The sequence below is a fragment of the Vipera ursinii genome, assembly GCF_947247035.1.
Source record: "Vipera ursinii genome assembly, chromosome: 5".
In the NCBI taxonomy this organism is placed as follows: domain Eukaryota; kingdom Metazoa; phylum Chordata; class Lepidosauria; order Squamata; family Viperidae; genus Vipera; species Vipera ursinii.
In genome coordinates this window covers 69,685,710-69,712,044 of record NC_139518.1, presented here as the reverse complement: position 1 = coordinate 69,712,044, position 26,335 = coordinate 69,685,710, and the positions used below count along the sequence as shown (strand labels likewise).

General features: G+C 41.5%; 1 protein-coding gene across 3 annotated transcripts in view; it reads left to right on the top strand.

Annotated features, from left to right (window-relative positions):
- HS3ST1 (heparan sulfate-glucosamine 3-sulfotransferase 1) overlaps positions 1 to 26,335 on the top strand; it is a 90,224-nt gene that overhangs the window by 39,918 nt on the left and 23,971 nt on the right. Inside the window, exon 1 of one of the 3 annotated variants that reach the window (XM_083365089.1) lies at positions 19,051 to 19,314. The exons of the other annotated variants lie outside the window; for them this stretch is intronic. The gene's annotated coding sequence lies outside the window, so the exon portion shown is untranslated. Of the gene's footprint in view, positions 1 to 19,050; positions 19,315 to 26,335 lie in introns of those variants that run through there. 3 annotated transcript variants of the gene reach the window in all.

Sequence of the window (26,335 nt, the reverse complement as noted above, 5' to 3'; positions counted from 1 at the left end):
AAATATTTTCAGCTGTACAAGTGTTTCACATGACCTGTTTTCTTCAGCCTGAATGGTAAATATAAACTGTTTTCTTGCATACTGGCAACACACAATTAAAACACGATTAGAATTAGGATACTGTTCTGATTTTTCAAACAGTAAAATTCTATATTTGAAACAGAATGATTGGGTTTCATGCAGAAAGTTAATCCAAATGTGATAGAAAAATCAAAACAATTATACCAGTGTAATTGGGGAGAAAAATCCTCTGCTATTTGAAAGAGAAATAACTAGAATATTTATTCAATATGCTTGATAATTCGGTTCTATTTCTTGAATTAAAAGCCATCTGCATGAACCCATTGGCACAATTACATATTAATATATTCTGAAACTCAACTCTGATCTAATGTTTGTGTCTACTGTTGAATACTAATATACAGCTTTGTTACATTCTGAATAGTATATTTGGAAACTGAATTCATCTCATTTGGCTTATATTTGGGGTTTTATTCTAGAGTAATGTAATTTACATGTGTACCCACTGCACATGTGGTTACATTACTGCTTTTCTACAAAATGCATTGCTGGCATTTGGGAAAGGGTAAAACTCCAGTTGATATTTTTGCTGAAAAGTAGTTATTTAAGTAAATTTGCATTAATAATGCTGATACCCAAAATGTTCATGTTATCAGCAACTCTGTCAAGCTTGCTTAATTCTGACTTAATTTAATAAAGAAAAGCTCAATATATATTTTTCAGAATACTGGTTGCTTATTGTGCATTTGGTTGAGGTCACTTGATGAAACTGAAAAAAATAGAATAAACTCCAGTGAGGTGCTAATAATTGTTTTATTGTTTTATGGAAGATTAGTAGTAAAAAATACCTTGAACTAAAATACAGCCTTCTTTCTGCATTGCTGCTTTTCACGTGGCAATATTGGCTGGAAATTGTATTTATTGAAGTTCAATACATCTGCAGAGCTCCAGCTGGGAACATGCTGTGGCTAAAAATGAACCCTGATAATTATTGGTATGCATTCTCTGTGTAAAGTATTTTTTTTTAATACAGGTAGTCCTTGAGTTACGAATGTAATGGAGCCTGCCTATTACTAACCTGAAGATTCGTAGGAGTGAATCACTTAACCTGACCGTGATTACTCCCTCCTTTCACCCATGCATTCGCTAATTGAATGTGCAGGTTGTTAAGTGCACATGAGGTATCTCTGGGTGGGGAAGACCATGGGGCCTAGTGATGGAACAGGCCTCCTGCTTCAGACCATCCAAGGCCAACCCCGACCCACTGAGATACCTCATTCTCCCTTCCCTGGGGTCCCCACAATTGCTCTCCCCCCCCTCATCCTGCCAGGCCAGGTCACTTACCATGTGAAGATCTGTCTCCTCTCCAGCCTCTTTGTTTCTTTGCCTGCTCCCAGCAAGCGGGGAGAGCAGGACAAGTGCGCTCTGCTCGGCGTCTCTGACTCATCGAGGTTGCCTGCCACTTCTGGAACGCCAGGCAGCCTCAATGAATCTCCTCCAAAGGCTTCCAGGCTCAGTGCGGAAAAGCGTTTGCATGCCGAAGAGAGTTTGGGGTAGAAAAATCGTGTTGCTTCAAGCCTCCCGTTGGCATGCAAACACTTTTTATGTCCAGACTGGAAGCTTCTGGGTGCCCTGATCTCACGGGACTTCAAGCACCCATTCTCTGCAAATGAGGATGGGTGCCTGAGGTTGCACGAGATCCTGGCCCCCAGAAGCTTCGGCCTCTAGCCGAAAAGTGTTTATATACCTATGGGTTACCTCTTCAAAGAGCCTCACAGGGCTTGAGGAGGCCTTTGCCAATGAGAACAGAGGCCCAGAGGTACGCACACTCCCCTCTGGGATTCATTTTCATCAGCAAGGTGCTTGAGGAGGCCTTTGCTGACAAAAAAAGAGGCCCGGTGGGTGTGTGTGTGTGTGTGTGTGTGTGTGTGTGTGTGTGTGCATCCTTCCTTGCCTCCGTTCTCAGCAGCAAAGGCTATTTGCAAAGATAGCAAAAGGCTTTGCAAATGGAAGGAAGACTTTGATGTTTCAGGCCTTCCCTCCATTTACAAAGCCTTTTGCCCCAGACCAGGCCTCCGTTTGCAGATAACAGAGGCCTAAAACAACAATAACAAAGAAAGCTTATTTCAACATGTAAAAAACAAGAAAAGAGTTAAGGAAACGATTGGTTCATTAGTGGGGGAAAGTGACAAGGTAACAAGCAACAGGGAGAAAGCAGAACTATTTAACTCGGTTTTTTGCGTCTGTCTTACACAAAGGGGAAAAAACAGTCCAACCTATCAAAAGCAGTGTCATAAAAAGCAGAATAGAAACACAAGTTAAGATAGGCAAGAAAATGGTAAGTGAGCACCTGTCCAGCCTAGATGAGTTCAAATCACCAGAGACAGATGGATTACACCCCAAGGTTCGCAAAGAACTGGCAGATGTGATCTCAGAACCACTGAACTATATTTTTCAAAGACCCTGGAGCACTGGGTCTTTCCAGAGGACTGGAAAAGAGCTGATGTAGTTCCCATCTTCAAAAAAGGGGAAAAATGGATCCAGGAAATTACAGACCTATCAGCCTGACCTCAATATCTGGGAAGATTCTGGAAAAGATAATCAAACAAAGAATCAGCGAACACCTAGAGGCAAACAAAGTCATTACTGAAAGCCAACATGGACTTGTCAAAAACAGATCATGCCAGACAAATCTTATTGCATTCTTGAACCAAGTGAAAAAAATTAGTAGACCAGAGGAATGCTGTGGATATAATTTACTTCAGTAAGGCATTTGCTAAAGCAGATCACAACCTACTACTTGATAAGATAGAAAAATGTGGGTTAGCATCACCATGAGATGGATTCGTAGCTGGCTAACCAGCCGTACTCAGCGTGTGGTCCTCAATGGAACTGCATCTACATGGAGGGAAGTGTGTAGTGGGATGTCCCAGGACTCTGTTCTGGGCCCAGTGCTCTTCAACATCTTCATTAACAATTTGGATGAGGGGATAGATGGGGAATTCATCAAATTTGCAGATTACACCAAGCTGGCAGGAATAGCCAACACTCCAGAAGACAAGCTTAACATACAGGAGGATCTGGACAGACTTGAACACTGGGCACTATCTAACAAAATGAAATTCAATTGTGAAAAAAGTAAGGTTCTACATTTAGGCAAGAAAAACCAAATGCATAGGTGTAGTATAGGTGGTACCTTGCTCAATAATAGTAACTGTGAAAGGGATCTCGGTGTCCTAGTAAACAATCACTTAAATATGAGCCAGCAGTGTGCTGCAGCTGCCAAAAAAGCCAACACAGTGCTAGGCTGCATTAACAGAGGGATAGAATCAAGATCACGTGAAGTATTAATACCACTTTATAATGCCTTGGTAAGGCCACCCTTGGAATATTGCATCCAGTTTTGGTCACCAGGATGTAAAAAAGATGTTGAGACTCTAGAAAGAGTACCGAGAAGAGCAACAAAGATGATTAGGGGACTGGAGGCTGAAATATATAAGGAACGGTTGCTGGAATTGGGTATGTGTAGTTTAATGAAGAGAAGGATGAGGGGTGACATGATAGCAGTGTTCCAATATCTCAGGGGTTGCCACAAAGAAGAGGGAGTCAAGCTATTCTCCAAAGCACCTGAGAGCAGGACAAGAAGCAACGGATGGAAACTAGTCAAGGAGAGAAGTAACCTAGAACTAAGGAGAAACTTCCTGACAGTTAGAACAATTAACCAGTGGAACAACCTGCCTCCAGAAGCTATGAATGCTCCAACACTAGGAGTTTTTAAGAAGAGACAAGACAGCCATTTGTCTGAAATGTATAGGGTTTCCTGCCTGAGCAGGGGGTTGGACTAGATGACCTCCAAGGTCCCTTTCAACATTATTGTTGTTGTTGTTATACCGTGAGATTTCGCGTTACTGATCTCACATGATCTTGTGGTACTTTAGGCCTCCATTCTTTGAATGCACGGAAGGCCTGAAGCACCAAAACAGGCCAAGAAACCAAAGGCACTCTAGATGTTCACAAGGTGAATATCTACAGGCCTAGTACCTATGGAGACCCAGCCCGGGGGGGGGGGCAATAGGCAGGGTGGATGTTGCAGTGCCTCTGCGGTCATTTGTAAAGGTGAACCACATCTGTAACTTCGGGACTGTTGTAAATACTTGGGGGGGGGTTATGTTGCAACTTTGAACATTTGCTAAGTGAACTGATATAACTCAGGGATTACGTTTAGAGGTATATTTTTAATACAGACAATTTGGTGTAGTGGTTACTGGCCTGGAAATCAGGAAACTGTGACTTCTAATCTTCTCTTAAGCATGAAAGCCAGCTGGGTAACTTTGGACCAGTCTTTCAGCCCAATCTACCTCACAGGATTGTTGTGGGGAAAATAGGAGTAGGAAAGAGTATTAGGTATGTTTGCCACTTTGGTTACTTATAATGATTGGGTTTCATGCAGAAAGTTAATCTGGAAGGTATAGAAAAATCATACTTGTAATAAAGGCAGAACAGAAAATGTAATTAATAAGTAATATTAGCTGCTTTTAAGAGACCAAAGGGAAAGAAATACTGCTGAATAAAATTTGAAGCACTATAAGTAGTCCTTGACTTAACACCATAATTGGGACTGAAACATCCATTGCTAAACAACATGGTTATTAAATGAGTCCTGCCCGATTTTCCAACTTTTTTTCTGTAATCATTAAATGAACCACATGGTTCATAAGCAAATTTGGCTTTACCCATTGACTTTGTTTGTCAGACACAATCTGGGAAAGCTAGGAATAGCGATCATGTGACCTCAGAACACTGCAACCATCATAAGCACTTGTCAGTTGCAAGTACCCAAATTTTGATTATGTGATAATGGGGACACTGTGACGTAAGTATGAGGGCCAGCTGTAAGTCACCTTTTTCAGTGCCATTCTAATTTTGAATAATCACTAAATAAATGGTTATAAGTTGAGGGCTATCTGTGTTTAAGAATTTTATATTTATATTGAAGTCCACAAGTCTTAAAAGTTGCCAAGGTTGGAGACCCCTGGACTAGAAGACCTCCAAGGTCCCTTACAACTCTGTTATTCTGTTAAGATTGGTGCTTACGTGAAAGAAAACAAAACTTTATTCAGGAAATAATGACATGCTGGTGAGAGAATTATTTAAATCAACTTATTGCTTGAGAAAGATTAAAAGAGGTTTTCGTTTTAGGATTGGATAATAAGATTCCTTATGATTATAGAAATATTGTGTATTATTACTAAATACATATATTGTATACAGTTAATGTTTAAGTTTAATCTTAGAATAAGTGGTCATTTGTTTATTTATTTGTTTATTTTATTTATTTTAATTCCATTTATATTCCGCCCTTCTCCGAAGACTCAGGGCGGCTATGTATTGAATTTATTTGCCACCCATCTCATAAAAAAATGACCCTGGGAGATTTACAGCATTGAAACATTAAAAACCTAAGAAATAAATATCTTTAAAAGGGTAAACATAGAAATCCCAAGATATAGTTAACAGATGAGGAGGGGGGAACAGGATGCACAAGGGGGGAGGGGGTTGCCCCTTAATTCAACAAACACCTCCAATGTGATGTTCCCCCATTGGTGCCTCCAAGCCATGTGGCAGAACCAGGTCCTGGCAGCCAGTCTCACCTGGGATAAAATCTTCCATTTTGTTATATAGTTTTAGGATATTTTTTTGCATGTTTAGTTTGTATATTGTTTATGCAATCTTTTTATTTTTAATTTAGCACAATTTCATTACATTTTTGTATCTGCGTTGAAGAAAGTCGGAAGTCCATTCTTTTTGTATTCTCTTTTCTTTTTCTCTCTTTTTTTTCTTGACACTTTTCCCCTTTTGATCCTCTCCCTGTTTAATCTTTTATGTTTTTGTTACTTTGTATTTTATCTTTCTTTCAAACTTAATAAAGTTGATAAAAAAGAAGAAAAGAAAACTATTTATCTACAGAAAGATACCAAATCAGGCATTTAAACTACAGAGATTAGAGAATTTAACAGAGGAGGAAGAGATGGCAGCTTGAGAATATCTAACAAGTGAGAAGCATAGTATATAGAGATGTGTAATATAAGTCTTGTAGAGAAAAAAGGAATTTAAAGTGTATTTAATTGCTAACTATCTACAACAGGGGTCTGCAACCCCCAGGCCACAGGCCATTACCAAGCTGTGGCCTGTTCGCAACTTGGCCAAGGGATGGCACACAGCCATAATATATTTAATTGCCTTTGTGTCTGTAGCGAACTCTAATCATACAAGTATTATTTCTTCATTCACAGTTTGATATGATGCATGTTATAATTTATGCGCTCATCCTAAATAGAGGCTCAATGCTGCAATGGCCTCTTTATAGTTGGTATTCAAAGTACAGTAATTACTTACTAAATAAAGTACATATGGATGCTGTTGCCTCCACAACCCCGTAGAAGCGTACATTGTAATTCATAAATACCCAACTGTAATTGAAATAATTATTTGTGTTAAAATCCTATAATTACAGTTCCTTATGCAGTCTTATTAATATGTCTTGGTAGAAACTCAACCAAAATGGATTTTAACCAACTAAGAAGAGAAAATCTGCTTTAATCTTTTTAATCTTCACATTTTTACATTCAAAAACATAAGAACAAGTAGTCTTCATGTAATGGCTGTCCTGTTTAGCAACTATTCAAAGTTATAATGAAACTGAAAAAACTAACCGTGCAACCGGTATTCAGAGTTAACAATTGTTGCAGGATTTTTGCTGTCACGTGGTCAAGATTAGGGCACTTCTCAAGTGGCCAGCACTGACAACTGTTTCAGTGTCCTGCAATAAAGTGATTGCCTTTTAGATGCTTCACAACTGGCTTTCAATAAGAAGAATCAAAGGAAAAGCTGGCAGTAAAGTTGTGGTCATATGATATCTCACTTAAAAACTCCAGATGATGTGCTTAATGACCATAGCAGAAATGAGGCAATCCATCACAGTCACTTGTTATCTTATTTGACTACCACATTATTTAGTGACAAAGCTGCCAGTCCTAACTGTGGTCATTAGGCAAGAAACAAAGTATTTTGCTTAGAGAAAATACTACAGCAAATTAAAAAAAAAAGAATTGATTTCAAACCCAGATTAAAATGTTGATCAATATGGGAAGGGGGAAGATATATCATCTTCTTGGAAAAAGCCCAGAACCAAGCCAATTTAAAGCCATTAGTTCATCATTTTAAAAATATTTCATACTACTGACCTGTACTGTAGTGATCACCAATTTGCTTGGCTGAATTAAAAATAATAACTAAATCAAGCAATTGAAGACTGTTAATCAAGAAAACCAAAGAAATTGTTGCATTTGAACTGACTTAAAATTTTAGCCAATATCTGTACACAGGTAGTTTTTGACGTGCAACCACAACTGAGCTCAAAATTTTTGTTGCTTTCCCTCTAATTCGTTTATCTAGCCATTGATAAAATTTATTCCAAGTTCTATAGTAAACTAAATGCTCTTTCTCTTTAATCTCTAAAGTTAATCTATCCATTTCTGCACAATCTAATATTTTCTTAATTAATACTTCTTCAGTCAGTAAGTTCTCATTTTTCCAATATTAGTAAAGGTAAAGGTTCCCCCGCACATGCGTGCTAGTCTTTTCCAACTCTAGGGGCCGGTGCTCATCTCCGTTTCAAAGCCGAAGAGCCAACGCTTGTCTGAGGACGTCTCCGTGGTCATGTGGCCGACATGACTAGACGCCAAAGGCGCATGGAACGCTGTTACCTTCCCACCATAGTGATCCCTATTTTTCTACTTGCATTTTTACATGCTTTCGAACTGCTAGGTTGGCAGAAGCTGGGACAAGTAACAGGTGGGCATAGATAATTCTTGCAGCTGTTAGTACATGTAATATTAGATACTCACTCTCTTTGTCATAATTGGGACCTATCATTCCTAACAAAAACAATTCTGGTTTAAATTCTATTTGTTTTTTAATCATCTTCTCCAACCATAAGTGTATCTTGAGCCAGAACGTTTTAGCTTTACAACATGTCCACCAGATATGATAATAAGTACCTGGTCTTTGGCTGCATTTCCAACAAACATTTGAAGTATTTTTAAACATTTTCGCTAGTCTCACTGGTGTCATGTGCCATCTATAAAACATTTTATACAAATTTACTTTATATGATACAGCTTTACTTAATCTAATATTTCTATCCCATAACTTTTCCCATTGTTCAAGCTCTATAGTATGACCAACATTTTTTGCCCAGGTTATCATTGTTTCTTTGGCTTGTTCTTCCTCCATCTTTAGATTAAGCAGAAATCTACAGAGTTTTTTTAATCAGCTTTTCATCTGTTTTTAACAATATAAAATCAAGTTCTGTCTGTTCCTTGTAAAGCTCCGTTGTTTTCACGTCTTTCATATCTTGTTTGGATTTATAGGTATGACTACCATGCTAGGTCAATACCTTGTTGTAGGTCTTGTCTAGATTTCAGTCTTCCTTCATTATCCAATAAGTCTTTATATGTTACAAGTTTATCATATTTAATTAAGTTTGGGCAAGCAAAAGCTTCCATTGTTGAGAGCCATTCAGGTATCTTAATATAAGTTTTTTCTTTTATTTTTTCCCTTTCTAAGAGAAGCGCATTTCTTATAGTGTGGTCCTGAAAGTATCTTTGCACTTTACTCTTCCCATACCACAGAAACGCATGCCAGCCAATCTCTAGGTCATGCTCCTCTAGGTATAATAGTCTTTTATCTCTGAGTGTTATCCATTCTTTAATCCACTTTAAAATAGCTGCTTGGTAGTATAACTTCCAATCTGGGAATCCAAATCCTCCCCTTTCTCTAACATCCTGTAGTATTTTGACTTTGATTCATGCTTTCTTCCCTTGACAAATAAATTTCAATATTATGGTATTCAGTTCATCAAAAAAAGCTTTTTCTAATTTTACCGGAATGGTTTGAAATAAAAAGAGTATTTTCAGCAAAATATTTATTTTAACTGTAGTTATTCTACCCAGCATTGACAGTTGGAGGTTTTTCCATTTTTCTAAGTCCAATTTTATTTGTTTTAATAATTTTATATAGTTATCCTCTTTATACATCTTGCGGTTAAGTAAATTCCCAGATACTTAACTTTTTTAACTATTTGAGGATTTGTTTTTCTTGCAAGTTGCATTTTCTGTTTTTCTGTTAAGTTTCTGTGGTATGTATTTTTGACTTTATTTTAGTAAGAAAAATATTATGGATTGAAAACTTAATATTGCTTATTATAATTTACTTGATAGAGGACAGGAAGGCCTGGAGGAACATTGTCCATAGGGTCGCAATGGGTCGGACACGACTTTGCAACTAACAACAACAACAACAACAACAATAATTTACTATTCTTATTATTATCAATTATTATTTTTACCATTTCTATTTATACATATTTACCCAGACAATATGCTGTTTGCCAAATATTGAATGTTATTGGGGGAAACCCCCAACCCTCATCCCAACCTTCTCTGTACCCCAACCCTAAAACTTACCCTTTTAGCCCCCTCCCCAGACCTATAAAAACCAATAAAATCTTTTTTTAAAAAAAATTTGTTGCTAAGCAAGGCAGTTGTTAAGTAAGTTGCACCTCGTTTCACGACCTTTTTGCCACAGTTAAGCAAATCACTGTAGCTATTAAGTGCATTATGTGGTCATTAAACAAATCCGGCTTCCCCCATTGACTTTGCTTCTCAGAAACAGCTGAGAAGGCTACAGATGCTAATCACACGATCCCGGCACTGTGCAACTGTCATAATGACATGCCAGTTGCCAAGCATTTGGATTTTGATCACATGAGCCTGAGGATGCTGCAACGGTTGTAAAAGTGTGAAAACTGGTCAAAAGTCATTTTTTTCCCAGTGCTGTTGTAACTTCAAATGTTCACTAAATGAATGGTTATAAGTTGAGGACTACCTGTACACTGCTAATATTGGGAAGAAATGTGAGAGAAAAGGAACCATGGGGAATGCTCTTGTATCTTTTTAGCAAAAGGAACGATACTTTGCCATCAGACTTTGCTCGTATTACCTGAGGATTAGAGAAGATCAAACAGGAATTGGTATCACTAGTCATAGTTAGAATTTCTTTGAAGAGTTGCTTAAGAAAAAAATGTTCATTGATATTTCTGTATTAGAAACAGTAAAGGGTATTCTGATACGTGTCCTCATGTTAAACACATGTATCCGTTCTGATCAGAAAGTAGAAGTAAACTATTGTAGTTTTATAGCAATCAGCAACATTGTAGGTTAACATTAGATGACAATTAAATTTGAAGTCAATAGAAATCAAATTTGATAGCGTGCCTAACACTTTCAGGCATGCAATATCCCTGCCAGTGCTCAATTTCTGTTTTTATTTCATCTTGTCGTTCTGTTTGACTTTGAGCCAACAAATGCTCTGCATACCATCTCTGATTAACTTGCTTATTTTGTGGTTTTTATTTGATCTTTATTTATTACACCATCATCTAAGCAATGCAGCCACGTTGGTATAAGTGTTGAGTTGCCCACTTCAAGGGAGACATTAAATCATTTTGACTTGCTGTGTTGCATTGGATGGTTATTATAGTTTGTTCATTTACAGAGGGTTCATTTTGCTAATTAAAATTTGATATGCATAAACAAGTAGCTACGAGCAGATCGTTAAAGTTGCTTTTTAGGGCATCAATCTTTACTTAGTAAAAAATTCAAACTTCTTGAAATGCAGAAAAGCCTTCTGACCTTTGACCAATTCTTAATTAACACTAGACAACCCATGCCCTGTTAGGTCATAACTCAGATTTCTTGATCTTTGAGAAACAGGATGACCACAAGTGGGCAAAATAGCAGTAAGAACGACTTCTGAATTTCTGGCTTCCCCATTGAATTTCCTTTTGGGAAGTTGGCAGGGAGCATCAGAAATCTCCCTCCCTCAAATTCCTGCCACTTTCCCCATTTACTTTGCTTCTGAAAAGCTTGCAGGGAGAACGTCAGTGAGGATATTAGCAGGAATAATAATAATAATAATAATAATAAGAAGAAGAAGAAGAAGAAGGAGGAGGAGGAGGAGGAGGAGGAGGAGGAGGAAGGGACCTTGGAGGTCATCTAGTCCAACCCCCTGCTAAGGCAGGAAACCCTAAACCCTCACTTCATCTTTGCAGGCACGGGCTATTTGCTGATATTCTGCCTTAGTTATGTGCCCCTCTTTCCAATTCTTATACTTGTCCTTTTTATCTTTCAATTTATCAGAGAGTTCTTTATGCAGCCATGCTGGTTTCTTTTGAAAGCTGTTATTTTTCTTCTTTGTTGGTATTGTGCTAGACTGGGCCTTTATTATGTCACTTTTCAAAATTTCCCAAGCTTCTTGAGTTGTTTTCCCCTTTAGGATTCTCATCCATAGAATTCTTCCCAAGGTCTCTCTAAGTTTATTGAAACACCAAGGCCAGCAGGCAGGTTAGGTTGATGCCAGGTGGGGGAAGAAGCAAGGGGGTGCACAGGGGTGCAGGTCAGGAATGGTATGTGGAGGTACTGAGTTGGGAAACGGGTGCAGGTTTGCACCAGAGATGCTGCACAGGTCAAGAAGATTATGTGGATGAGTGGCATAGGGGAAGATCCCTGGTCTAGGGGCACACAAGAGATGCTGTGCAGATCAGATAGGGTGCACAGGTGGGTAGCATGGGTCAAGAGTGTCTATGGAGGTTCTCATCCAGGTTATGGTTGCCCCAAAGGTACTTTTCAAAAGGCAACTGGACTTTCTTTGTGGTTTCCCTTGAAGATGTTTCTCTTCTCGTCCAAAAAGACGTTTCTCTTCTCATCATCTCATCAGCTTTAAACTGAAGAAGCTTCTTGGATGAAAAGCGATGAAAACACATTTTTTTGTCTGACCTGGCTAATTTTATATAGCCTCTAATTCAGGATGTACCCAAACCATGAGGTGTACTTCTGTTGGGGAGTTGCAGATAGAATCCAAAGATGATATGAAGATTTTTAGTTTTGATGTCTTATTAAGAATTAAGTTGCATTGTTTGGTTTTCATTGGTTTTATTGTTGTCCTTCTTGGTGTTTGGATTTTAAGGGGGGGTGTCTGTACATCAAGATTACACTAAAAAGCTAGATGAGACAGTCTACCCACCGATTCATTATTTTGTTTTACCAAAGGGGCACATATAGATTCTATCAGATGGGTTGCCTTAACAGGTTTTCTTCCTGTCTAGTGAAATTAAATGCCGTCCTATGGTACATCAAGATTTGATGTCTAGTATGTGGACTAAGAGGGACGCGGTGGCTCAGTGGGTTAGGACGCTGAGCTTGTCGATCAGAAGGTCGGCAGTTTGGTGGGTCGAATCCCGAGTGCCGTGTAACAGAGTGAGCACCTGTTACTCGTCCCAGCTTCTGCAAACCTAGCAGTTCGAAAGCACGTAAAAAAAATGCAAGTAGAAAAATAGGGACCACTACGGTGGGAAGGTAACAGCGCTCCTTGCGCCTTTGGCGTCTAGTCATGCCGGCCACATGACCACGGAGACGTCCTCGGACAAGCGCTGGCTGTTCGGCTTTGAAACGGAGATGAGCACCGGCCCCTAGAGTCGGAAACGACTAGCACGCATGTGCGGGGGAACCTTTACCTTTACCTATGTGGACTAAAATATGAAATAAGTGTTGGATACCAATTTGTTTACTTCGTGGTGCAGAATAGAGGCGGGATCAGTTGGTGTCCTAATTTCTGCCTCTGTGCTGCCATCATTATGTATAAAAAGGGGTTAGGGGTGGAATAACCAAAGGCTGCTCTCTTGGGGACTATCTGTGCTAATTATCCACAAGTATCCTTTCCAGTGATTCAATTCTGTTCTCTGCCTTTTGATGGATTATTTAAGTCCTCCGCCCTTTTTGTCTTTTCCTGTTCTTCCTCCCTCCCCGTTTATGCCTGATTTTTGTCCCATTTTGCAGGTTATTTTTTTTCCCCATATTTGATGATGTTTAAGAAATAAGCATCAAGTGATATTACTACATGCTAAACTAGCCTTGTGTGTGCTTGCACTGATCTGGGCACTGTTATTGAGTGGGAGGGTGCTGGGTTAAAACTAAACTAGAAACCAACAAGTAATCTTTTACCAATAAGAGCACTTTAGAAAAAAAAATGTTCATTATATCCATTTCAGTAAATGAATCGAAATATTTTAACCCCTTTAGCAAAATGAAAGTGAGATGGCTGGAATGACTTGAGCAGCAGAGGGAAAAACGAGAAAAATGAGGAAAGACTATAGCCCAGAGGATACAGTGCATGTTTTCCATATAGATGTGTCCAAATAATGATAAAAGGTACCAGCCAAAGGCCAGGTGAGGCTTGTATTACATCTTAATTTGTCCTGTAGTCTTTTCTCTAGCTTAGTCTCCCACTGGCCCAAAAGATTCCTCTATGGAGGGTTCCTACTAAAGATATTTCGGAGCAGCTGTTAACGGTTATTTCTCATGTCACCAAAATGACTATCCAGAAATTGAAAAAAGAGGAAGGATTGAGGGAAGGGGCAGGAATCAAAAGCTATAAAATGGGGCATAAGGCAGATTGTGAAAAAGAAAAGCAAATAGAGAAAAGCAGAGAGTGGAGTACATTTTATTCATTAGTGAATGTATACGCTTCCTTTCTATTTCATCCAACATTCAAGAGCATAAAAATAAACAGTAAAGCCTGTTTTGGTGGGGTTATGTTTCAATAAGAAGAAGCATATTTGCAGTTTAGGAGCGCTCCTTGACATCCAGCTGTCATTGTATTTACTATAGTGGCAGCTCAAGAAATGCCCTTGCACAGTTGCAGTTAATAGTAAAATGCTGCTCTGCCTGAGCCAAGGTTCATACTAGGCCAAGTCAAGAAACAGACATCCCAGGTATTCCAAAAATGCTATTTTATTGATTTAGGGTACATGAACAGAATTTTGAAAGCCTGCCCAAATTTTTCAATTGCCATTTTAAGGACAACAAGGTCAAAGCGGAACTATTCTCTCTCTCTCATAATTTGACTTTCCCAGAGTAAGGTAACTGGTTTTCCCGCTTCATCAAGAGCAGAGTAAAATTACTCTAATAATCACTCATTCATGGTAAGCTTCCCACAAGCAAAATCAATGGGGAAGCCAGCAGGAAGTCAGAAGTTGTTATCACATGAAGTGCTGCTTAATAATCCATGCAGTCCTTGCTTAACAACAGCATTTGCTGGAATTGCCATTGCTAAGTAGCGTGGTCATTTGATAGCACTATTTTTGACTATGTCACTTAGCAATGGCAATTCTGGTCCCAATTTCTGTTGTAAGCTGAGAACTACCTCTATAGTTTATGGAGTTTCCAAGAATTCAGAAAATATTCCATATAATGTACATCAGGTGCCTGGATTGTATCATTTTAATCCACCCTGCACATGTTTTCAAATTCTAATCCATTTCAATTCGCTGATGCCTAAAATGTCAATGTATACTTTATTCATTTCATCTGCAATGAAATGTTCATAGAATCATAAGAGTTGGAAGGGACCGTGGAGGTCTTCTAGTCCATATTTTTTATACTCTCTATTCCCACTGTAATTCTGTCTTTGCGAGCTTTAGTGTTTCCTACACAGCAACATCCGATTGAACTAAACACCTAGTTCAATCTAGACACATCAGAAACACCATTAGCACTCCAAAAGAGCCTCAGCTCTTTCTCAGAAGGATGTTGAATGTTATCCAACTTGTGACCTGGCATTATATTGTTGACCATATTATATAGTCGTATCAGTACAAGACTGATTTACAATCTAGAATGAAATGATGCTTCTGCTGATTGTCGTCGTTCAATATCTTGCCGACCAATATAGGTACCTGCTTTCTTTAACTGAGCAGAAACCAGAATGGTATTATATAGTCTTGGCACACACTTAAGGCAGCACAGCTGGATATGGGGCAGTTCAGTGTTACTATATGTGTGTGTGTGTGTGTGTGTGTGTGTGTGTGTGTGTGTGTGTGTGTGAGAGAGAGAGAGAGAGAGAGAGAGAGATATGTTTTTATGATTGTTCTCCTGCGCCAGATTATTTTGAAAACACAAATCTCTCAAGGGAGATGCGCTTTAATTCAAAATTATTCCAAGCTAATCTGCCTTAACTCCCAAGAGAGGTCAGAGCTTAATGTATCTTTAAAGAAATCAAACATTTAAATGCAAATGCAACGTTCAATATATACCTGGATAAAGATCATTGTGACATTTTTTTGTATTCACAGTAGAAAGATGCCTGAATCTGTCTTTTTAACACAAAAGTCACTAAAGGATTTCAGACAGGAAGGGCCTGTTTCTCATGAATTATTCTTTCTTTGGAGAGGGAGGTATGGCAAATAAAACTACAGCTATCCTTTTTACGTGCCTAAAAACCTTTCTTACATTATGAACCCTTGCAATTGTTTTTTTTTAAAAAAAAAATACTGAGAAGGCAGGATTTTGTGAATATGAATGTGTAAAGACCCTTACATCCTAAAAAGGTTTAATGGATAATATAATCCAAATGGAGGTGGCAGTGACAAGAGGAAATGTCATGGTAAGTCACTTGAGATAAATGATTCCCTGCAGGAAGGAGCAGTGTCTGTGTATTAGTTTGTTCATGCGCAACAGATTTAAAGGTGGGAGGATAAAAACAGCAGAGGGGGAACTAGCAAGTTTTCATCCTTCAGCTGTTTATTATCCTAAAATAGATACAAATAACTTCCTGAGAAACAAGGACGTGCTATATCTGTGGTGTGTCATAAACAGCCATGCATTGTTCTTCCATAGCAAATATGAACTATCTCCAGGTGGTGGGCATCAATTCATAACCAGTTTTTGATGGATGATGACATCTGTAGAATAATTTGTAAGATTGCTATAGACAAAAGCAGACTATCTCATTATCTCATGCAAGCACTTGGTTTTAATTTGAGGAGAGAAAAAAATCTGATGTCCCATTCAATTGAAAAGTGCAAGAAATAAATCTTGTTCAGCATTTCCAATTCCAATACAGTGCACTAGTTGGGGGAACTAGCAATATCTATAGCACTTAGACTTATGAGCTTCTTCACAGTGCTTTACAGCCCTCTCTAAGCGGTTTACAGATTCAGCATATGGCCCCCAACAATCTGGGTCCTCATTTTACCCGTCTTGGAAGGATGAAAGGCTGAAGCAGCCTTGAGCGGATCAGGATCAAACTCCTGGCTGTCAGCAGAATTAGCCTACAATTGTTGTGACTCAGGGCCAGCCTGTGGGTCCGGCAGCCGGCTCAGATGTCTCGGATGACTCAGATGAGGGGGAGGAGGAGGGTGTGGAAGACGAACTGGCTGATGATGGCTTGGAGGCTTCGCAGAGCCCCCAGCCAGGGCCCTCTTCTCAGCTGCGCAAGCCCGATAGTGCGGAGGATGATGACCCACAGCTGGCCCTGTTCAAGGACGCCCGACGCAGGAGGCAGTCGAGCAGGAACAAGCAGAGAAAGGCTGTGGGACTCCTCGGAAGGAGGCACAGGGAGGCCACACCCTGAACTCTAAATAAAAGGAGTGTTTGGGGAAGGGCTGGTTGCTGAAAGCAACCGTTCCGTTTGAGGATTCAAGTTCCAGTGTTTTGTTTCTTGTTTTGTTGTTTTGCTTGTGAATTAAACTTGGCAGACGCTTTCCAGCCTCAGACGCTCTCCAGTCTCTACTGTTTGAACAGGGGTTTGCCTTTCTGCAAGGCCGGTAGCAGGCTGGTTCAGAACAACAATACTGCATTCTAACCACAGCGCCACCACAGGTCTCTGACTTTTTCCAGAGTTCTCTGTAGCAGGGGTCTCCAACCCCCGGTCTGTGGATCAGTACCGGGCCGTGGCATACCAGCAACTGGGCCGCACAAACAAGCAAAGCCCCATCCACAGGATGCAGGCAGCACACAAAACCATGCACCCTCCAGTTCGCGGAAAAACTTCTCTCCATGGAACCGGTCCCTGGTGCCCAAAAAGTTGGGGACCTCTGCTCTATAGAAGGTTGATGCAGGAAACTTTAATGCTTATTGATGATCTTTGGAAAGACCGGGCTCAGGGAAGTCCAACCATTGTCATCATTTCTAATCTCTTGATTCTTTTTTGATACTATCCATCAAGATATCTTCCTAGACTGTTTTATGATGGTTCTCCTCCTCCCTGATGATATCTTTTGGCATTGGTAGAACATTTACCCAGTTCTCTGATTTGCATTGAGCCTCAGGGATCCCTCCTGTCACTATTTCTTTTTACCATCTAAATAGGAGACACTATATTTCAGCACAGAATCTGATATCATCAGCGATATTCAACTGTATAACTCAGCCTCAGGCTGCCCAGGCAATGAAAATTTTTTACTCCATGCTTAGAGGCTATCAGGATCTGGATGGGGATGAGCAGACTTGACAGAATTGCTCCAGGACAGAGTGAAAAGGGCTTGTGGGCTTGTCAATTCCAGGAAAATATTATCCTTGGTTTGGAATGGGGTTATATTCCCCCACTCAGAGATGGGATGGGAGTTCTTCTAGACCAGGGGTAGCCAACCTTGGCTCTTTTATGACATGTGGACTTCAACTCCCAGAATTCCTGAGCCAGGATGGCTGGCTCAGGAATGCTGGGAGTTGAAGTCCACAAGTCATAAAAGAGCCAAGGTTGCCTATCCTGGTCCTAGACCCAGAGAACCTGCTTGAAGATCAGATGACAGTTGTGGCTAGAAGAGCTTTTGCTCAATAGTTCCATGGGATGCCCCAATGCAACCATTCTAAAATTATTATTGTATACATTTCTCCCTCATTGAAAAGGTTGCTCTAGGATGGCCCAGTGCCTGGCAGATTGCAGAATATATAAAATACCTTATGTTACTGCACATCATTTCCTAGATGCATTAATTATTGTTCATTTATAGTATCGCCTGCTTTTTTAAAAAAAATCTAGCTGCTCTTTTGGCTTATGCCATCTCTGTATACAAATGAGATTTAAGATGTAAGAAAGTATAAGACATACTATTCTAGTATAAATCATACAGAATCTGGTAACACCTTTTCCAACTAACACATTTTATTAAAAGGCCTACACTTTCATGAGCTTCATGCAGTGACTAAAGTAGTTAGACTGATTACATTTTCTTTAAGCAGCTAATGAAAGGGGTTGCAATTCATAAAAGCCTATGCCTTTTAATAGAATTTGTTCTCTTCCTACAATGTCTATAAATTCTTATGTAAATAATTACAGGATGATTTTTTTTCCTTAGCATATGTTTTTCTAGTGTAGCACCTTCCAAATATGTTGGATTCCAATTCATATCATCCCCAGGCATTGATCATGTAGGTTTTAGATAGAACTTGTAGATCAACACACGTGAAATGTGCCACATTAGAGGAACTGCTTTTTAGCATTAGTTTGAAAGCTTGACATCATACTTCATTTCTCTCAGAACCAGTTTTGCATTTAACATGAATATTCTGAGAAATTAAGCATTTGATGTCTCACATTTAAAGGGCATATGAATATGACCATAGTTTTTAATGGCATTCAAAAACAAAAATTATAAAATGCTTAAATTTAAAATTAATATTCTAACCCATACCACATTTTGCGGAATTCTTGGTGCTCTCTGAACTTAGTTGTTTGCTTGTATACATTTGTTATCATCCATTACCATGAATAGGATTCGCAGCTCACAAAGCATCTGCCAGGACTCTCTATATCAGACATGTCAAACACAAGGCCCTGGGCCCGGATCCGGCCCGCGAAGTGGTTTCATGTGGCCCGCGAAGCCATCCTGGAAACAGTGAGGGAACGGTGTTCTGAACCAGCCCTCTTCTGGCCTTGTAGTAAGGCAAACCCCTATTCAGATAGAAGAGACTGGAGAGCGTCCAAGGCTAAAAGGCGTCTGCCAAGATTTAATACACAATTAACATAACAAGAAACAAAAACACTAGAGCTTGACTCCTCAAGCGGAAGAGTTGCTTTCAGCAACCAGCCCCTCCCCAAACACTCCTTTTATTGAGAGCTCAGGGCGTGGTCTCCCTGTGCCTCCTCCCGAGGAGTCCCACAGCCTTTCTTTGTTTGTTCCTGCTCGACTGCCTCCTGCGTCGGGCGTCCTTGAACAGGGCCAGCTGTGGGTCATCATCCTCCGCACTATCGGGCTCACACAGCTGAGAAGAGGTCCCCGGCTGAGGGCTCTGCAAAGCCTCCAAACCATCATCAGCCGGTTCGTCTCCCTCCTCCCCCTCATCTGAGTCATCCGATACATCGGAGCCGGCTGTCGGACCCACAGGCTGGCCCTGAGTCACAACAAACGGCCCCCACTGTCTTGGGCCTGGCCCAGAGACCCTCCTTTTGCCAGAGACCCTCAGATCTGTCCCACTCCTGCCCAGGCTCCCATAGGCACCCTTGATGCGAACGATGTAGAGCTGGCCACGCCCACCCAGTAGGCCATGCCCACCCTGGCCATACCCACCCGGCCCCTTGAGGGCAACCGCAATGCTGATGCGGCCCTCAATGAAATTGAGTTTGACACCCCTGCTCTATATAAATGGGGCAGTGTGACCTCAGTGTGACTTCAGGATCCTACATCAAATTGTAGATCAGAGTTCCCTAATGTTTCTGACTTTGTGGACCAGTGTGGGGGAAAGGGGATGGTTCTGCGCGAGCAGCCGGCAAGCACGTGACCATACACGCAGCTCCATTTGTGCGAGCGGCCTGCCTGCATGCATGCCTGCCGCTCACACAAATGGAGTCCACACACTCACCCACTGCTCATGCAAGTGAGGATGCACACGCTCACTGGCAGTTTCAGTGGGCTGGTTGCAATCCCCTCACAGTCCACTAGAGGGCCATGGCCCACAGGTTGGGGACCCCTGCTGTAGATCACATTGTGACCAACTATAAGCTTAGGACCATATACTGGTCCAGTATCTGATTTTTTTAACATAAAACATGCTGCACTTCAGTGGTAAGATGACCTAGACATTAACATTTGAACATAGATCTTTTGACATCTATATTTTATTGGGTTCTACTAATCTAGTTAAAGTTAATTTATATTGCTAGTCCATGTATGATATGACAGACATTAAATAAATAAATAAATAAATCATCATCACTGTGATGACACCTAGTCTGGTAATAAAATGTCTGCAGAGAAACAACCAAGCTCAGAGAGCTCCAAAGAGTCTGCAATTCAACTCAGGGCCTGTATACTGTATATTCTCTTCTATTGTTACTAGGTTTTAATTGTGATCTGTTCAAGAAATCATGTTGGCCTAATTTACACATTAAACTAAAACAGATCTAAGTCGAAGAACTACACTGTTGCTGCACAATATATGAACCAAGGCAATAAAAATGTGTTAAAAACTATTTCCTCAATATCATGCATCTCATTTTCATAACACCGTGTACAATATAAGCTATAGATATGATTCACAGTGTTTTCACTGTTTGCACACTTTAAAAAATAATTAAATAGTCTAATGATGGATTGGGCCATATGCTACTTAAAGCAACTCAACACAAAACTCATAGTCTTTCCTTCTTATTTTCCTCCAGTAGAGAGATTTATGGGTAATGGTACTGTATCAAAAATATTTGGATGATTTATGGGTAATGGTACTGTATCAAAAATATTTGGATGTTATTTTTAAAGCCCCCTGTACCCTCTTGTCCATTCGGTTGCACTCTAAGTGGTATGTATCAGCCGCCCAGCGACTACTTAATCTTAGTCAGTTAAAGCTGACAGTTGACTGATAGACAAGAGTTCTCTTCAGAGAAAAAAATCTAATAGGCAAAATCTCTGTGGAAACATCAAGTCTAGTTTAAGGAAGAAATGTTATTCCAAGCAATTTCATGGAGCATAAATGTAAAGGTTTGCCAATAGTCCATGGATCTCATTAGAGAAAGAAGTGAGGTGTCTCATCAATCACCAAGTAATAAAGATGGGTCAAGACAACAGTATTATGGTGGCTTCATCTTTGGGCTTAAAGAAATCTGGATTGTAGGAATCGTGTTGAAAACTAAAGTAACTGAGAACCAATACTATTTTCCCCTCTATCTTTGAAGTCACATCATCATCATCATCATTATGATTAGTTTTGCTGAACTATGGTAGTATCTGTCATCTCAATTTGCCAGAACAGGCTACTATACAGATAGTCCTCAACTTACAGCTATTCACTTAGCAACCATTTGAAGTTATAACAAACCCATTTTCTGTGGTAACCAGGGCTTTTTTTCTCATAGAACGCTCAGAACGGAGTTCCGGCACCTTTTTTGGATGGAACCTTGTAGGGTAGGCAAGGCAGGTTGTATGACATGTGTGAGTTCCAGCACCTTTTTCTTTTACAAAAAAAGCACTGGTGGTAACAGTAACAGAACATCTGCAAGCATAGCTACGCATAACCTGGGCCTGAAGTTGTGACAACAGGACTCTTCCCTGCAGTCACATGGCTGCATTTCAGATGTTCAGCAACTGGCCCGCATTTTTACAGCTATTTGCTGCATTCTGCAGTCACATGACCACAAATTAGGGTTGTTTTTGCTGCAAACCTGCATTTACTTCTGATTTCCAGCAAAAATGCCTCATAGCAAACAGTGGGTTCACTTAGCCACCACCATAAAAAAGGTCATAAAATCAGGTTGGTCACATGAGCGGTCCATTTTACTATCAGCATGACTTATGACCAGAATTGCCAAGTTCAATTCTGGTCATAAGTCAAGGATGACCTATAGTCAAGTCTGCAAATAATTATAAGATATAGTGCATACAATTTTTTAAAATGTTTCTGAAGTTTAATAAAATTAAATATAATAATTATAAGTTTTTTACAATAACAATCTTTAGTATTTAGTAAGCAACGTATTGTCTGGGTTTACATATTTAACATTAATAGTAATACAGCTTCCATTCCTACCATTTTTTCCATTTTTCTAACCATTTGTAAAAGTTTTGCCATGTTTGAAAGTATTGTGAATCTTGTTTCCTTTTCATTTTCAATGTATTTCTTCGTTTTTCCAATATTGAGCAAATGTAATTCTCGCTGCTGTTAATACTGTAATATTAAGTATACACATTCTTTATCATAGTTTTCTGAAATTATACCTAAAAGAAATAGTTCCGGTTTTATAGTCTACATGTGTTCCTGTCATCTTCTCTAGCCACATACCGTATATACTTGAGTATAAGCCGAATTTTTCAGCCCACTTTTTGGGCTGAAAAATTCCACTTCGGCTTATACTCCAGTCAACAAAAAAAACTTACCAAGGACTTGTGCGCGGCCGAGGCTTTGGAGCTTCCAGGATCGCGCTCACCTCTCCCAAGCCACCGCCGTCCGGAGACCTGCCGAAGTTTGGGGAGGTTTGGGGAGGTGCGCGCGCACCTCCCCAAACCTCCCCAAACGAAGCCGGGTCTCCGTTCCTCTGCGCCCTGCCTGCCTGCTTCTTTCCACAGCGGAAAGAAGCAGGCAGGCAGGGCTCGGAGGAACGGAGACCCGGCGACGTTTGGGGAGGTTTGGGCGCCTCTCCAAATATCCCCAAACGTCGCCGGGTCTCCGTTCCTCTGTGCCCTGCCTGCCTGCTTCTTTTCACAGCGGAAAGAAGCAGGCAGGCAGGGGGCGGAGGAACGGAGACCCGGCGACGTTTGGGGAGGTTTGGGCGCCTCTCCAAATATCCCCAAACGTCGCCGGGTCTCCGTTCCTCTGTGCCCTGCCTGCCTGCTTCTTTCCGCTGTGGAAAGAAGCAGGCAGGCAGGGCACAGAGGAACGGAGACCCGGCGACGTTTGGGGATATTTGGAGAGGCGCCCAAACCTCCCCAAACGTCGCCGGGTCTCCGTTCCTCCGCCCCCTGCCTGCCTGCTTCTTTCCGCTGTGGAAAGAAGCAGGCAGGCAGGGCACAGAGGAACGGAGACCCGGCGACGTTTGGGGATATTTGGAGAGGCGCCCAAACCTCCCCAAACGTCGCCGGGTCTCCGTTCCTCCGCCCCCTGCCTGCCTGCTTCTTTCCGCTGTGGAAAGAAGCAGGCAGGCAGGGCACAGAGGAACGGAGACCCGGCGACGTTTGGGGATATTTGGAGAGGCGCCCAAACCTCCCCAAACGTCGCCGGGTCTCCGTTCCTCCGCCCCCTGCCTGCCTGCTTCTTTCCGCTGTGGAAAGAAGCAGGCAGGCAGGGCACAGAGGAACGGAGACCCGGCGACGTTTGGGGATATTTGGAGAGGCGCCCAAACCTCCCCAAACGTCGCCGGGTCTCCGTTCCTCCGCCCCCTGCCTGCCTGCTTCTTTCCGCTGTGGAAAGAAGCAGGCAGGCAGGGCACAGAGGAACGGAGACCCGGCGACGTTTGGGGATATTTGGAGAGGCGCCCAAACCTCCCCAAACGTCGCCGGGTCTCCGTTCCTCCGCCCCCTGCCTGCCTGCTTCTTTCCGCTGTGGAAAGAAGCAGGCAGGCAGGGCACAGAGGAACAGAGACCCGGCGACGTTTGGGGATATTTGGAGAGGCGCCCAAACCTCCCCAAACGTCGCCGGGTCTCCGTTCCTCCGCCCCCTGCCTGCCTGCTTCTTTCCGCTGTGGAAAGAAGCAGGCAGGCAGGGCACAGAGGAACGGAGACCCGGCGACGTTTGGGGATATTTGGAGAGGCGCCCAAACCTCCCCAAACGTCGCCGGGTCTCCGTTCCTCCGCCCCCTGCCTGCCTGCTTCTTTCCGCTGTGGAAAGAAGCAGGCAGGCAGGGCACAGAGGAACGGAGACCCGGCGACGTTTGGGGATATTTGGAGAGGCGCCCAAACCTCCCCAAACGTCGCCGGGTCTCCGTTCCTCCGCCCCCTGCCTGCCTGCTTCTTTCCGCTGTGGAAAGAAGCAGGCAGGCAGGGCACAGAGGAACGGAGACCCGGCGACGTTTGGGGATATTTGGAGAGGCGCCCAAACCTCCCCAAACGTCGCCGGGTCTCCGTTCCTCCGCCCCCTGCCTGCCTGCTTCTTTCCGCTGTGGAAAGAAGCAGGCAGGCAGGGCACAGAGGAACAGAGACCCGGCGACGTTTGGGGATATTTGGAGAGGCGCCCAAACCTCCCCAAACGTCGCCGGGTCTCCGTTCCTCCGCCCCCTGCCTGCCTGCTTCTTTCCGCTGTGGAAAGAAGCAGGCAGGCAGGGCACAGAGGAACGGAGACCCGGCGACATTTGGGGATATTTGGAGAGGCGCCCAAACCTCCCCAAACGTCGCCGGGTCTCCGTTCCTCCGCCCCCTGCCTGCCTGCTTCTTTCCGCTGTGGAAAGAAGCAGGCAGGCAGGGCACAGAGGAACGGAGACCCGGCGACTGTGTATTCAGGCTTGCAAAATGGCGGATCGAGCCTCTGCTGGCGGCAGAGGCTTGCAGAACGGCGGATCGGCTTATACTCGAGTCAACAACTTTTTCCAGTTTTTGGGGGTGAAATTTGGGGTCTCGGCTTATACTCGAGTCGGCTTATACTCAAGTATATACGGTATGTATTTTTGACCAAAAGTTCTTTGCTTTAGGGCATGTCCACCAAAGATGGCAATACATGCCTGGATTTTGTCTACATTTCCAACAATTGCTAGACATATTTTTAAACACTTTTGCCAGTCTTGCAGATGGTAAGCGCCATCTATAGAACATTTTATATAAATTTTCTTTATAAGTAGCTTCCCTTGTTATTTTATAGTTTCCCATAGGTTTTGCCATTTTTCTTACATTGTGCCCAGAATATTTTGCCCAAGTTATCATTGTTGCTTTAACTTGTTCATCTTCCATCTTTAGATTTAGCAGAAAACTGTACAATTTCTTAATCAATTTGTCATCTGATAACAATAGTATATGGTTAAACACTGTCAGATCTTCGTAAAAACCATATATTTTTGCATCTTTCTCATATTTTATTTGCATTTGCAAGTGTGGTCACCATGATAGCTCTATGCCCTGTTCTTCCAATTGTTGTTTATTTTGTAGTTTCCCATCAGTATTCAAAATATCTTTATAAGTTACAAGTTTCCCATAATTAATTAAATGTGGGTGTACAAACGCCTCCATAGTCGAAATCCGTCCTGGTATTTTCATGGAAATTCTCAATTTTATCTTTCCCCATGTCAAAAGCAATGCATTTCTTATATAGTGGTTTTGAAAGTATTTATGAATTTTGTTCTTCCCATGCCATAGAAAGACGTGCCATCCAAGTTGTAGGTCACAACTTTAGTTTTTTCTCTATTTATTTTCATTCTTGCTACTTCTCCAAATTCTTCAATCATTGCTAATAATTTAGAACTTGTCTCCAATGGATCCTCCATTTTTTATTCTTTTGAAAACATGATTAAGAAAAAGCTTCTTTTCACTGCTTTCAAGATGCTGAGTTCTGGAATATTTTTTTAATGCATCTTAAGTGCTTTCTGTGCTTAAAGTATTCCAAATTGAATGGTGTATATCAGGGGTGTCAAACTCAATTTCATTGAGGGCCGCATCAGCATTGCGGTTGCCCTCAAGGGGCCGGGTGGGTATGGCCAGGGTGGGCATGGCCTACTGGGCGGGCGTGGCTAGAGTGCATATGGCCTACTGGATGGGTGTGGCCAGCTCTACATCGTTCGCATCAAGGGTGCCTATGGGGGCCCGGGCAGGAGTGGGACAGATCTGAGGGTCTCTGGCAGAAGGAGGGTCTCTGGGCCAGGGCCAAGGCAGTGGGGGCCGTTCCCTCACTGTTTCCAGGATGGCTTCGCGGGCCACATGAAACCACTTCACGGGCCGCATCCGGCCCCCGGGCCTTGTGTTTGACATGTCTGGTGTATATCATGTTACTAAAACCTTCAGCCATATTAATGATTAAAATAAACTCTGCCAACATTTTGATACCGCAGTGGTTATAAAAATAATCTTTCTATCATATGTACACATCTGTTCATTTTAATTGTAGTAGACAATAGATAGTAAGCAGAAAATTGGATGCTGAATGGAATCTGTAAACTAAAATGAGCAGCTTTATATTATTTCAGGGTAAAGCACCTTGCTGTCAAAGAGAAAAATGCACCCACGTAATTACACCAGATATAAATTTTATTTTGTTTTATACATCCTCTTATCCATCTGTTCATTTGGCTTATTAGACTGGAAATATGTACAAAAATAAATGGATCAAAATATCTATGACTAATTTTCAAATTAATATTCAGCCTGATTTTGTCTAGACATTTTATCCCTCTTTGCTAGACAAAAAGCCATTTCTAAACATTATAATTGTGAAAGCAAATATGTTTAACTAGATGGTCAGCAGGTCATCCAAGTAAAAAAATTATATACCTCTGAGAATTCAAGGACTTC